The sequence below is a fragment of the Rhinoderma darwinii genome, chromosome 2 (genome assembly GCF_050947455.1).
Source record: "Rhinoderma darwinii isolate aRhiDar2 chromosome 2, aRhiDar2.hap1, whole genome shotgun sequence".
NCBI classification, from domain to species: Eukaryota; Metazoa; Chordata; class Amphibia; order Anura; family Rhinodermatidae; genus Rhinoderma; species Rhinoderma darwinii.
Window position 1 is genome coordinate 129,626,195 of NC_134688.1, and position 13,187 is coordinate 129,639,381.

Below are 13,187 nucleotides of genomic sequence, written 5' to 3' on the forward strand. Positions count from 1 at the left end.
CAGGCTCCTGTAACAGCGTGATCGCTGTTCCTGTCCGTTAGTCCCCGGGTGTCAGCTGTAATACACAGCGGACACCTGCAGAATATGGAGCGGGCAAAGCGCGTGAGCCCGCTCCATATATAACCCCTCGCACCACAACATGCTATTAAGTCGTGGTGCGCCAAGGCGTTAATGCGCAGCGGATGGTGTAAAGTGAAAATTAAAATTTTCCACTGATATGCCATTTTAATGCACAATATATTGTGCCCAGTTTGTGCCACTGATGACAAATACCTCATACAATGTTGAGCGGGTTCTCCCGGATACAAAATGTCATATATGTAGACGTAAGCTGGTGTTTGGGCACGCTGTGGGGCTCAGAAGGGAGGGAACGCCATTTGGCTTTTGGAGCGCAGATTTTGTTTGGTAACTGTTCTGTTTGGCGTTTTGCTGGTATCTCAGTTTATAATGTGGGGGTATGTGTAAACTGGGCAGAGTACATCAGGGCATAATAAGAGGGTATAATAATGGGGTACATAAATAATAATTCGCAGATATGTGGCCTTTGTCGCACTGATAAATGGCGCCCGATATTATCCGCTTTTGGACACACTGCACATTTTGCATCGCCATATTCTGTGAGGCAGAACTTTTTTATTTTTTCTCCAACGGAGCTGTGTGAGGGCTTATTTGTTGCGGGACAATCTGTACTTTTCATTAGTACCATTTTAGGGTACATGTGTTTTTTTTTTTTTTGATTTTTTTTTTTTATCACTTTTTATTAGATTTTTTTGGAAGCAAAGTGACAAAGAAACATAAATTCTGACAATGTTTTTTGTATTTTTTTTTTTACACTTTTCACCGTGCGGTATGAATGACATTTTACTTTATTCTGCGGGTCGGTACGATTACGGCGATACCATATGTATATAGGTTTTTTATGTTTTGTGGCGATTGCGCAATAAAATCACTTTGATAAAATTATTTATTTTCTGTGTCCCCATATTCTGAGAGTCATAATTTTATATTTTTCCGTCAAAAAAGCGGTGTAAGGGCTTTTTTTGAGGGACGGGTTGTAGTTTTTATTGGTACTATTTTGGGGTACATGCGACTTTTTGATCACTTTTTATTCTATATTTTGGGAGGGTTGATGACCAAAAAAAAGTGATTCTGACATTGTTTTTTAATTATTTTTTTTGCGGTGTTCACCGTGCGGGACAAATAATATTATAGTTTTATAGTTTGGGTCGTTACGAACGTGGTGATACCAAATATGTGTACTTTTTTTTAACATTTTCATTTTTTTCCTATAATAAAAGACTTCTTATAGGAAAAAAAAGCATTCTTTTTTTTTTGTAACTTTTATAACTTGTTTTTACACTTATGAAACTTTTTTATTACTTTATTTTTTACTTTTTACTTGTTTTACTTGAAGCCTGGCAGCACTGATCGCTGCTATAATACATTACACTACCTAGGTAGTGTAAGGTAGTGTAACGTGTTATAAACTGTCAGTGTGAGCTGAGAGTCCCACTGACAGGAAGCTTATGAGAACCAGCATCCGGCTGGTTCTCATAGGCTGCTGTGCATGGCAGACCCGGGGGCTGTTATATGGCCCCCGGTTCTGCCTTATAACCGACTGCAGCACCAGCAATCGGTCCCCGGGAAAGTTTGTTGTAGCAACAAACTTTCCAGTTTGTTATAGCAACAAACTTTCCAGTTTGTTGCTACAACACACTTTCCCTGCGATCACATGACCGGGACCTGAACTAATCAGGTCCCGATCATATCTCCGGGACCAGAGGCAGGTGATAACAGCGCGATCCGGGTGTCAGCGCTACTCTGAGACACCCGGATCGCGCTTTTAACACCCACCGTGAATTCACGTCGGCACTGCACAGAGCCCAGCAAGTGCCGACGTGAATATACAGTGGGCGGTCGGGAAGCGGTTAAAGACCAACTGGGCGTTGTACAGAGTGTATGAAGCTGACCAATCAGCCTCATACACTTCTCATTGTTCCAGCCCAGCATGATCCACAGCACAGTGTGATTGTGCAGTGAAAGAAGCTGGGCTGGAACAATGAGAAGTGTATGACACTGATTGATCACTGATTGGTCAGCCTCATACACTTCTTTACAACACCCACTTGGTCAAAAGTATAAACATGCCCAGTTGGTCTTTAAGAAACGAATCAAAAATTACTCATAACTTCCCCAAAAATGATCGTTTTTCAAAATAAAAACCACTGCTGTTCTCTACATTACAGCGCCGATCAGATTATGTAGGAGATAGTGCATTTATAATCTGGTGACAGAGCCTCTTTAAAGTAGTGATAGTTGGCCTACCACTGTAGGGGGCGTCCATTGTGACCTTTGAATGTAATATGCAGCTCTAGGATGGAGTCAGTGTCCCATGCTTGCTGACTGCAGTATAGCGATGGCCATTACTTTCTATTAAATGCTCTCGTTTATTTTATTGAAGGTATACTTCTCCACATGGGGAACATGAGGTCTATATTCCCAGTATCGGTAGGGATTCCATTAGTGAGGATCTGCCATTACTGTTTGTGGGAGTCTACCAATATGCTATAAATATGTGTGGTGAGATCACCCATTAAATAGTGATTATCATGTCCACGCAAAAAAACTTTAAAAAAAATATATTTTTGTCTTTGACTCTGGACTCTTAGGATGATATGGGTTATACACAGACAGTACATGGCTCTGATGTACAGCTTGCATACAGTACTCTGTAGGACACAGACCAGTGTATGTACTGTACATGTACAGTAGAGCTTGTGGCAAGATGGCAAACCGCATACAGAGCCGTAGACCCTACTGATAGAAGAGTGGAGCCAGGAGTTGGATGGTAAGCACCTACTGACCACATGCGGGCACACTGGCAAATATGAAACAACAAGGGAACCTCTTGGAAGATTGTAAATCCTTTTTCACAGCACTTAATATTGCTGTTACCAAGAGTATGGGATCCTGTAGTTGTATATTTGTAAATGTCAATATAATTGCACCTGATGGATCAACTGGCTTTTCAGGTTCTCCGTACCATAGACATTAATGCTGACATGACAGGTCATCTACTATTTTTAAACTTGTAAAGAGGGCGCAGAACTAAATCGCTCCCCAATGCACCATCAGGACAAACCCTGTCCATATATTTTGTTGGGCTACATGATCTTCATAGTAATAAAAATATTCTTTGCTTCTTCTTCAATCCTTTATTCTGAACATTTTCTCGCCCAGGGTTACAGACAAATGTAAGGCCTCATGCAGACGACTGTAGCCATGTGCACGGCCGTGATTTTCGGGTCGGCCGGCTGCGAACTGTCAGCCGCGAGCCGCCCGCAAATCCCGGGCCATGCACATGGCCGCGGCCATTATTTTCAATGAGCCCGGACCGCAGAAGACGGCCGTAATAAGACATGTCCGTTCTTTCTGCGGTGCGGGCTCCCGGGCCATGCATGGACCGTAAAAACTACGGTCGTGTGCATGGCCTCATAGAAATGAATGGGGCCGGAATTCTCCCATGGATTTTCGGGGGAATTGCGGCCGCAAAAGCACGTTTGTGTGCAGGGCAACACACGGGTTTTGGGGAGACACCGCTTTCTTGAGATTTTCGTATGACTGTTGCGCACAAAATATCAAGGACAAAAACATGTTTAAAAAAAAAGTTGAACAAGTTGAATTAAAGGGTTTGTTTCATAAGGGCAACCCCTTTCTAAACGATAAGCCAGCTGATCAGTGCAGGTCTGGCATCTCTAAACCCTGGTATTCGCCTGTTATCGCTGGCAAAAGCCGCTTCTGACCATACACTATCCCTGCAGGCTGCTGCAGGGGGAGGGCAGCGTTACATGGCGGGCAATTTAAATTAATAGCACTCCATGTAATTCATAGATGGGACGAGTCAGAGCGGCCTTCTTCAAGCGCTCCACCATAATGACATTCAGCATGGCTTCTCTAATATAAGTTGAATGTTTTTAGGAATATGTTTAAATTAAAACTGAATCCGTGTAACATTTGTGCGTCCACAATTATGTTCATAATGCTTTATTAAACTGCGTAGATGAACCAAATATTTTCTGCATATTTTGACCTTTTTTAAATTCTTATTTACGTATGAAATGAAAGTACTTTGACCATTTACACTGCACAACATAAACAGTAAAGCTAGGTTCAGACTTTTCAAAGTGTACTGCAACCAAAGAGAACATGGCATGGAAATATTTTGGATACATTTATGGTTCTCTTTTCTGCTATGAATGTCCCTCCATATTTCGTTAACCGGTTCAGGACTGGGCTAATTTTTTTTATTTGTTGTGCTGGCGATGTGATTTTTGCAATGTTTTTTCCGTAGACAATGCAGGTTTCTTTTTTTTTTTTTTTTTTTTTTTTTATCATTTTTATACACATTCTTTTTGCTATTTTATAATTTTTCAGGCTTAAAGAGGCTCTGTCACCAGATTTTGCAACCCCTATCTGCTATTGCAGCAGATAGGCGCTGCAATGTAGATTACAGTAACGTTTTTATTTTAAAAAAACGAGCATTTTTGGCCAAGTTATGACCATTTTTTTAGTTATGCAAATGAGGCTTGCAAAAGTCCAAGTGGGTGTGTTTAAAAGTAAAAGTCCAAGTGGGTGTGTATTATGTGCGTACATCGGGGCGTTTTTAATACTTTTACTAGCTGGACGCTCTGATGAGAAGTAACATCCTCTTCTCTTCAGAACGCCCAGCTTGTGACAGTGCAGATCTGTGACGTCACTCACAGGTCCTGCATCGTGACGGCCACATCGGCACCAGAGGCTACAGTTGATTCTGCAGCAGCATCAGCGTTTGCAGGTAAGTCGATCTTACCTGCAAACGCTGATGCTGCTGCAGAATCAACTGTAGCCTCTGCTGCCGATGTGGCCGTCACGATGCAGGACCTGTGAGTGACGTCACAGATCTGCACTGTCACAAGCTGGGCGTTCTGAAGAGAAGAGGATGTTACTTCTCATCAGAGCGTCCAGCTAGTAAAAGTATTAAAAACGCCCCGATGTACGCACATAATACACGCCCACTTGGACTTTTACTTTTAAACACACCCACTTGGACTTTTGCAAGCCTCATTTGCATAACTACAAAAATGGTCATAACTTGGCCAAAAATGCTTGTTTTTTTAAAATAAAAACGTTACTGTAATCTACATTGCAGCGCCTATCTGCTGCAATAGCAGATAGGGGTTGCAAAATCTGGTGACAGAGCCTCTTTAAAGTTTGAAAATAATAGTAAAAAAAAAAGCTTTTTTAGCTATTTTTTTTTTCTGGTAATAACATAGTTTTACCCTAAAATACGCCTTTTGATGGTCATTGTCTACCGTAAACTTGAATATATTACATGTCTATTTTTAGGGTAATTGGGTCAGCGCTAGCGTTATGACAATGATTGGCGGGGGGGGGACGGTTTTTTGGAGTGGGTATTTTATGTGTACTATTAATATTTTTTGCACTTTAAATTTATTTTTGTATTACTATGGTCTGTCCCTCAAAGGCCAGAAAAGACCTTTTGGGGACTTTATTTTTTTTTTCTTTTATGCCATGTTTTTCCACACAGCAGCCCCAGTTACAGGGGAAATCAGCCCTCTCATAGTGACTATTGTCACTAACAGGGCTGTGCTGGGTCTAGTAAGACTCAGCAGCAGTCTGCCACTAACGCCATCCCGGCGATCATGTGACCAGTCACATGATCACCGGGAGCAATAGAGACAGTGGAGCTGCCGCTGCCTCTATTCATATACACAGCGCTCATTGAGCGTTGTGTGCAAGGGATCAGCGAAAGCTGCTTCTAACCTTTCCTCAGGGTCCCTGGCAGTCACGGACAGCCGGAGACCGGACATTCAGCTGCCCGATCGCTCGGGCAGAAAGCTAAAACCCGCGCCGTAAATAGTTTATGGCGCAGGTTTTAAGGACCTTGACCGCTGGCCGTAAAAACACAGCCAACGGTCGGGAACTGGTTAAAATCATATTCCCATCTTAACCATTTATGGAATATCCACTTTACATGTATATGTCATAAATGCCTGATCGGTTCTGGTTGTTTTGCAAATTAATAGGCTGCCAGCCATGGAACTCTATGGGAGTTTTAGAAAGAGCCAAACACTGCTAGCTTGGCTTTTTCTGTAATGCAAAATTCACACGAACGTGTGCGTTTTGTGCGCACAAAAAACGCAGCGTTTTTTGTGCATTGCAGTTCCGTGTGTCATCAGTATTTGGTACGTGGCTGCGTGATTTTCGTGCATATCGCATCGTTATGACACTCTGTTTTTATGTTTAGAAACCGAAATGAAGGATGTGGTTTTATTTTTCCCTTCATTTCTTTAACAACTGTTGCGCGAAACACGCACAACACACGGAAGTGCATCCGTGTGCCGCGCATGATTTTCACGCACCCATTGACTTCAATGGGAGCGTGATGTGCGAAAAACAATGAACTATAGGACACGTCGTGAGTTTTACGCAGCGGACACACGCTGCGTGAAAATCTCGGACTGTCTGAACGGGCCCATTGAGTTACATAGGTCCGTGCGACACGCATGATTTTCACGCGCCTATCACGGACGTTAAATACGCTCGTGTAAATAAGGCCCAACTTGCATAGCCTTCACGGCCACCTCTCAATTGAGTGCACTGCGGAAAAGGCCTTGGTGAATAGGGTGATGTGGGACCCCAATTTTCTCAATATTTGAGGGTCCCAGAGGTGGGACTAGCACCTAGTGTTCATTTATGGCATATAACGTGGATGTGTCATAAATGTTTAAAGGGGTTGCCTGGTTTCAGCATAATGTTGTTGTTTTTTGTATAATTAAAAGCTATACTATTTTACAATATACTTTTTTATTTATTTTTTAAAACAATTGTGCACGATTTTTACAATCTCTGCTTGATGGGAACATTCATTGTTTACTTCTAGTGGATACAATTCTGTCCATGGTCATGTGACATACACACAAGGTGCTGGGATCATTAGAGGGTACAACTCTGATACATATACTGTAATATGGAATTTACTGTAATCAGTCCTGCACCTGTGTGGCCATCACATGACCATGGACAGGATTTTATCCTCTGGAAGTAAACAACGAAGGTTCCTACTAAATGACTTCAAGCAGAGGTCTTGAAAATCGTGAGCAATTAATACAGAAAGAATGTTGGAAAATTGTATAATTTTTTTTAAATTATGCAAAAAATAACATTCATTTTCTGAAACTGGACAACCCCTTTAAGGCCCTGTTCACACAGTTTTTTTGCAGGCAGAAAATTCTGCCTGGAAAAATCAGCTCCGTTTTTTTTTTAAGTGGTTTTGCACCACACGCGATTTTTGACGCAGCTTTTTTTTTTTTTTTTTTGCTATCTCTTCAACAGAAAGATGGAATAACCGCAATCGTTTTTTGCCAAAAGCTAAGATTGGAATACCCCTTTAAAGGAGTCTCTCCTGGTGACAGATCTCTCCGTTTAAAACACACTTCCTCTTTATTTGAATTGCATTTGTTTCTCTTTAACATTATCTGCTGCATGAAAGGAAGAGTCTGCTCTGTGAACTATTCAGGTTTGACAGCCGTTAACCCCAAAAGTCCCCACCCTGTAAGATTAAAGGAACAAGGGCTGGACTAAAAAGTTGGCCAGGACAAGCAGGTTTTGCTTTCTGCACTGCACACGTTGGGTGCGACCACCAGGTGCTGAATGCATGGATCTGGATCTCCTTCTCTCCCTGCAGAAGCAGGCACAGACTACTCCTGCTGTCTCCTTCATTTAGAAACAGTCAGACTGCTCCTGCTGTCTCCTTCATTTAGAAACAGTCAGACTGCTCCTGCTGTCTCCTTCATTCAGAAACAGACTGCTCCTGCTGTCTCCTTCATTCAGAAACAGACTGCTCCTGCTGTCTCCTTCATTCAGAAACAGACTGCTCCTGCTGTCTCCTTCATTCAGAAACAGACTGCTCCTGCTGTCTCTTTCATTCAGAAACAGACTGCTCCTGCTGTCTCTTTCATTCAGAAACAGACTGCTCCTGCTGTCTCCTTCATTTAGAAACAGTCAGACTGCTCCTGCTGTCTCCTTCATTCAGAAACAGTCAGACTGCTCCTGCTGTCTCCTTCATTCAGAAACCGTCAGACTGCTCCTGCTGTCTCCTTCATTCAGAAACCGTCAGACTGCTCCTGCTGTCTCCTTCATTCAGAAACAGGCAGACTGCTCCTGCTGTCTCCTTCATTCAGAAACAGGCAGACTGCTCCTGCTGTCTCCTTCATTCAGAAACAGACTGCTCCTGCTGTCTCCTTCATTCAGAAACAGACTGCTCCTGCTGTCTCCTTCATTCAGAAACAGACTGCTCCTGCTGTCTCCTTCATTCAGAAACAGACTGCTCCTGCTGTCTCCTTCATTCAGAAACAGACTGCTCCTGCTGTCTCCTTCATTCAGAAACAGACTGCTCCTGCTGTCTCCTTCATTCAGAAACAGACTGCTCCTGCTGTCTCCTTCATTCAGAAACAGACTGCTCCTGCTGTCTCCTTCATTCAGAAACAGACTGCTCCTGCTGTCTCCTTCATTCAGAAACAGACTGCTCCTGCTGTCTCCTTCATTCAGAAACAGACTGCTCCTGCTGTCTCCTTCATTCAGAAACAGACTGCTCCTGCTGTCTCCTTCATTCAGAAACAGACTGCTCCTGCTGTCTCCTTCATTCAGAAACAGACTGCTCCTGCTGTCTCCTTCATTCAGAAACAGACTGCTCCTGCTGTCTCCTTCATTCAGAAACAGACTGCTCCTGCTGTCTCCTTCATTCAGAAACAGACTGCTCCTGCTGTCTCCTTCATTCAGAAACAGACTGCTCCTGCTGTCTCCTTCATTCAGAAACAGACTGCTCCTGCTGTCTCTTTCATTCAGAAACAGACTGCTCCTGCTGTCTCTTTCATTCAGAAACAGACTGCTCCTGCTGTCTCTTTCATTCAGAAACAGACTGCTCCTGCTGTCTCTTTCATTCAGAAACAGACTGCTCCTGCTGTCTCTTTCATTCAGAAACAGACTGCTCCTGCTGTCTCCTTCATTTAGAAACAGTCAGACTGCTCCTGCTGTCTCCTTCATTCAGAAACAGTCAGACTGCTCCTGCTGTCTCCTTCATTCAGAAACAGTCAGACTGCTCCTGCTGTCTCCTTCATTCAGAAACAGTCAGACTGCTCCTGCTGTCTCCTTCATTCAGAAACAGTCAGACTGCTCCTGCTGTCTCTCCTTCATTCAGAAACCGTCAGACTGCTCCTGCTGTCTCCTTCATTCAGAAACAGTCAGACTGCTCCTGCTGTCTCCTTCATTCAGAAACAGACTGCTCCTGCTGTCTCCTTCATTCAGAAAGAGACTGCTCCTGCTGTCTCCTTCATTCAGAAACGGACTGCTCCTGCTGTCTCCTTCTTTCAGAAACGGACTGCTCCTGCTGTCTCCTTCATTCAGAAACGGACTGCTCCTGCTGTCTCCTTCATTCAGAAACGGACTGCTCCTGCTGTCTCCTTCATTCAGAAACGGACTGCTCCTGCTGTCTCCTTCATTCAGAAACGGACTGCTCCTGCTGTCTCCTTCATTCAGAAACGGACTGCTCCTGCTGTCTCCTTCATTCAGAAACGGACTGCTCCTGCTGTCTCCTTCATTCAGAAACGGACTGCTCCTGCTGTCTCCTTCATTCAGAAACGGACTGCTCCTGCTGTCTCCTTCATTCAGAAACGGACTGCTCCTGCTGTCTCCTTCATTCAGAAACGGACTGCTCCTGCTGTTTCCTCTTCATTCAGAAACAGTCAGACTGCTCCTGCTGTCTCCTTCATTCAGAAACCGTCAGACTGCTCCTGCTGTCTCCTTCATTCAGAAACAGACTGCTCCTGCTGTCTCCTTCATTCAGAAACGGACTGCTCCTGCTGTCTCCTTCTTTCAGAAACGGACTGCTCCTGCTGTCTCCTTCATTCAGAAACGGACTGCTCCTGCTGTTTCCTCTTCATTCAGAAACAGTCAGACTGCTCCTGCTGTTTCCTCTTCATTCAGAAACAGTCAGACTGCTCCTGCTGTCTCCTCTTCATTCAGAAACAGTCAGACTGCTCCTGCTGTCTCCTCTTCCTTCAGAAAGTCAGACTGCTCCTGCTGTCTCCTCTTCATTCAGAAACCGTCAGACTGCTCCTGCTGTCTCCTCTTCATTCAGAAACCGTCAGACTGCTCCTGGAGTAAGCACAAGCTGGCTCTCCTACAATGACCAGCACTGTATTTTGCTTCTGCATGGTTTCTCAGCAGCTGGTAATAGACTTTTTGAATGTAGTTTTCTGCCAGCAGAGGGCGCATCGTGGGAGATAACTACTGGGGTGGGGGACTGTGGGAGCACTGTAGCTGTGACTACTTTGAGTGGGATGAGTTGGGTGGGAGTATGGTTGTGACTACAGGTATAGGATGTGGGAGAATGCTTATGTGGGCACATGGGGGACCTGCTGTAAATACTGGAGAAATTGAGGGGGCTTTATGGACTACTAGGGAAATGGGAGAGGCACTACTAAACATTATTTTATTCACATGGGGTGGTAATTGTGCAACAGAACTGTGCCACGGCAAAACTGAATATAAGTGCTGCAGGTGTGTTAAAACTCCATATATCTCTGCTGTAATTACTAAAGAGAGCACTATTCTGACTACTGGAGGGACAAGTGACATGTAAGGCCAGGCTTGCACATCACCAGTTGCAGTATGTCGTTGCTGGATCCTAGACCTGGCTCTGTACACCTTTGACATCAATGTTTGTTTTTTAAATAAAATTTGGCATCAGTGTGATTGGTGCAACTTCCTAAATACATTTTATTAAAGTATTTTTACTTTTTGAGATACAGCTGCTTTGTATTCTGTATACAGAGCAGCTGTATCTTGCACTGAATTGTGTATCCATCAGGTGAGTGGGACTGACTAGTTCAGTGTCAGCAGGTCTTGCGTGTCTCTGACACGCAGGATCGAGCTGCTATCAATCACATAACTTAGATGTGATCGATTACAGGTGGATCCTGTATGTCAGACACGCAGAACCCGCTGACACTGGACCTGTCAGTCCCGCTCACCTGACGGATTCAGGTCTTCGTGAACGATAGACCTGCTCTGTATTCTGTATACAGAGCAGCTATATCTCAAAAAGTAAAAATAATTTTTAATAAAATGTATTTAGGAAGTTTCACCAATCACACTGATGCACAACGTTATTAAAAAAAACAAACTATGTCAAAGGTGTACAGCCCTTTAAATTCAAGCATACAAAAAATATCTATTGTAAAACTCTAATAAAACCAGATGAATTATGTGACCCACCCAAGGCACCTTTCGGGGAGCTGTGTAGTGGTACGATTGCACTACGTATAACTTATACACCGAGGAAAACGGTGTTAAAAAAAAAAAAAAAAAAAAAGCATACCATATATACGTTATTTTTCCGGATTCCGTACCTAGTTTGTACCTAAAAAAGAAAAAATTCTACAGATGTATTTCAGCCCGATTAAGTCCAAAAGCATACTGTCGAGCTAGTTGAACCCTATGTAGAGCTTTAAACGTAGGGAAATAACTTGATGTGAAGGGGGCCTTAAAAAATCATTGTTAGGGCACCTCACGGATGCCATCATTCTAAGACGCCAGCCTGGGTGACAGTTTTTTTTTTTTTTTTATCTATGTTAAATTTCCTTTGTAACCGTGACCAGTACATAACATCTCGTGGTAATATTTATATGTAAGTGCGTTTTAAAACGACATATAATTGTATCATTAATACTCCAAATCAATGGACTGCCGTAATAGAACTCTGGACTAATTGTTTTCTAGACTAATAACCTCCCGTTTGGTAATAATTTTCTTGTTTGTGGATGGCGATTCCTGTAAGTGCTGCTTTACAGGCTTCCTATTGATATGACTGCGGTGTAATCTGCTTTCTGGCAGCGATGTGATGCATTCCTTCTCACAGAAGTACCTGGCCCTCCTTATTACTCCGCATTTCCAGATGCCAGCTTCATGCACTTTGCTCTGCGCCTGGTTAAGGTGGGGCAGGGCGTTCCTCTTCCCAGCCTGCCCTATGTGTTGTCTTACCTGCACATTTGCATGTTTGACCTAGCAGGATAATTGGGCCCCAAGCAACATGGGCGTTCCCTCCTTCACTAACACACAGTTTCATGTATGACTCACAAGGCTGAGGCAAAGATACCACTTCTCTAATCTGTCGTGGCCATTTTAACTTGGCTTTTAAAACCTTTTTCTGATTTCAGACTTGTGGAACATATACATGCAGGATCCCAGCGACCCAATGAAAAGGTAGGTGCTGCGTGTTTAGCCTCATATTTCCATCAACAGATCTGACAGGTATACGTGGATTTTCTATCAGGGCAAAATTCAATCGCAACATCTATGATCAACTTTATAGCTGCAAGTCTATGTCCTATACAGAAGGACCAAACGAAATGTGATACTAGGTCTATTTTCTCTTCAAAGAAGGAGTTGTGTGAGGAGATCGTGACAGGTCAGTGTATGACGGACTGTCACCTATGTCAGGGGCATTTCATGCCTTACACCTGTTCACCAAGTATTTCTCTGCTGTATGGAAATGATATATATTTCTAGTATTGGTTCTATATCCTTGTGCTAGTGTTTAATTCATTCTCTTTCGTGCTATGTAAAGGTTGGCCATACTTGTAAGGATTTTCTGAAGAGAAAAGAACCAGAATAAAATACTTTGTGCTTTATCTTCACGTGTATGGTAGACGTCTTCTGTCATTCTGCAAACGTGACAGGGCTAGGATGGAAAATAATTGTTGACAGTAAGCATGCATGCAAGGGTCTTGTCTTTTTCGGAAGGTCGTAGTAAAGTCCTGAAGTGTCTTTATTATAGGGTATGTTCACACTGAGTTTTTTGCAGGCAGTTTTTTTAAGTGGTTTTGCACCACACGCAGGGTTTTTTTTAGGCTTTTTTTTAGCTATCTCTTCAACAAAAAGATGGAATAACCGCGAGCGTCAAAAAACTCGCCAAAAAAAACGCATCTCCCATTGATTTCAATGGGGTTTTTGAAATGGAAAACGCCTCAAGATAGGTCATGTCGCTTCTTTTTCCTGCGAGCGTTTTTTTTGCGGCAAAAAACTCAGTGTGAACAGGGCCTTACTCTGCAACACGTATCACTACG

The 13,187-nt window shown here is 43.1% G+C and overlaps 1 protein-coding gene across 3 annotated transcripts in view; it reads left to right on the forward strand.

Moving 5' to 3' along the window:
- The window catches only part of ELF1 (E74 like ETS transcription factor 1), a 130,373-nt gene that overhangs the window by 39,610 nt on the left and 77,576 nt on the right, over positions 1-13,187 (forward strand). For 2 of the 3 annotated variants that reach the window (XM_075852295.1, XM_075852297.1), the window contains exon 2: positions 12,279-12,324. The exons of the other annotated variant lie outside the window; for it this stretch is intronic. The gene's annotated coding sequence lies outside the window, so the exon portion shown is untranslated. The remainder of the gene's footprint in view (positions 1-12,278; positions 12,325-13,187) is intronic. 3 annotated transcript variants of the gene reach the window in all.